The sequence below is a fragment of the Notamacropus eugenii genome, chromosome 6, assembly GCF_028372415.1.
Source record: "Notamacropus eugenii isolate mMacEug1 chromosome 6, mMacEug1.pri_v2, whole genome shotgun sequence".
NCBI lineage: Eukaryota > Metazoa > Chordata > Mammalia > Diprotodontia > Macropodidae > Notamacropus > Notamacropus eugenii.
The window spans coordinates 141,301,530-141,303,517 of record NC_092877.1 but is presented as its reverse complement, the minus strand read 5'-3'; the positions used below and the strand labels follow the sequence as shown (position 1 = coordinate 141,303,517).

General features: G+C 39.2%; 1 pseudogene; it reads right to left on the bottom strand.

Annotated features, from left to right (window-relative positions):
• Positions 1-776: 776 nt before the first annotated feature.
• On the bottom strand, positions 777-1,454 carry LOC140512150 (heterogeneous nuclear ribonucleoprotein D-like pseudogene; annotated as a pseudogene).
• Positions 1,455-1,988: the final 534 nt, after the last annotated feature.

Genomic DNA, 1,988 nt, shown 5'->3' with positions numbered 1-1,988 from the left:
TTATCCTGATTGTATTTTCACAATACTTAAATTGTTTCTTTCTGGCTGCTTGTAATATTTCCTCCTTGACCTTGGGAACACAGGAATTTGGCTCAATATTTCTAGGAGTTTTCCTTTTGGGATTTCTTTCAGGAGGTGATGGGTAGATTCTTTCCATTTGTATTTTACCTTCTAGATCTAGAATATCAAGGCAGTTTTCCTCAATAATTTCTTGGAAGGTGATGTCTAGGCTCTTTTTTTGATCATGGTTTTCAGGTAGACCAATGATTTTTAAATTATCTCTCCTGTACCTATTTTCCAGGTTCCTTCTTTTTCCAATGAGATATTTCACATTGCCTTCAATTTTTTCATTCTTTTGATATTGTTTTGTAATTTCTTGGCTTCTCGCAAAGTCATTAGCTTCCATTTGCTCCATTCTATTTTTTTTTTAACAATCACAAGTAATCTATTTTTGAGAATCATTTAACATGAAATTATGCAAGTAAAATTTGTATAAACACAAATCCACATTTGTCATAACACAGATGGCAAAGGACAAAGCAAAAACAAGAAAACTTAATCGACTGCTATATACAGTTCAACACAGTTATGTCATGTACACTAAAAGTCATTTACAAAATAGTCATCTCAGATCAATAGAAGACCACTCTCCATTCAATGTCATCATCCTGCAAGATAGGCTGCTGTAGCATCCACACCTGTTTTCTCCATGTCCTCCTTTAATATGGCTGGTAATTGTTTTGGTGATTACCACCCCCTAGGGATGCTTTGCCATCTACGCTTTGTTGACCTCAGCCACAACCCCTAGTCCCACCTCAGCCTCCAGCTGCAGTGCCCTTCCCTCCTTTCTGTTGTTGCTGTTGCTGCCTGTATACCTCCTTGGGTTGGGCAACTTTGATTTCACACTTCCCAGAACCAATTTGATGATATCTGTTTTCTAATAATTTCTTTACCAGTTCTTCATCTGTATATGTGATAAAACAAAATCATCTTCTTTCATTTGTTTTTGTGTCCATAGGAAGTTCAATATTATCAATCTCTCCAAATGTCCCAAAGTACTCCTTGATCTGTTCCTCTGACGTGTCTGGGCTCAGTCTGCTGACAAACACTTTTTTGGGGGGCTCCTTTCCCTTTAAAGCTTTGGCCTGCTTGTGGTCTATCAACTTGCCATCCAGCTTATGCTCTTTGAGTTCCAGGACCTTGTCCACGCTGGCAGCATCCTTAAATAGCACAAATCCGAATCCCTGTGATCGGCCAGTGATGGGATCCATTTTAATTGTGCAGTCTACAACCTCTCCAAAACGAGACAGGTACTCAGTGAGATCTTTCTTGCTCATATCCCAGCATAGCCCTCCAATAAACATTTTACCATCATCCTGCTGGTTCTTACTGGCATTGATCTTGGAGCCCTCAGTGAATTCCTCCATGTTGCTGTACTCATTCATGTCCTCCATGGTGGTGGAGATGTGGGCCGGGGGCAGGTGGCGTGGAGAGGCAGTCACAGTGGTGGCGCATTGGATGGAGCCTGATTTAAAATGGCAGTGGAAGAGATCTCCATTCTAATTTTTAAAGAATTGTTTTCTTCAATGAGTTTTTGAACCTCCTTTTCCACTTGGTTAATTCTGCTTTTTTAAAGCATTCTTCACCTCATTGACTTTTTTGGACATCTTTTGCCATTTGGGTTAGTCTATTTTTAAAAGTGTTGTTTTCTTTCTTTGGGGTCTCCTTTAGCATGCTGCTGACTCACTTTTCATGATTTTCTTGCATTGTGCTCATTTCTCTTCCCATTTTTTTTCCTCCACCTCTCTTACTTGATTTTCAAAATCCTTTTTGAGCTCTTCCATGGCCTGAGACCACTGCATATTTTTTTTTGAGGTTTTGGATGTAGAAGCCTTGATTTTTATGTCTTCCTCTGATGGTATGCTATGTGCTTCCTCATCCTAGAAGATAGAAGAAAATACCTGTTCATCAAGAAAGTAACCTTCTAT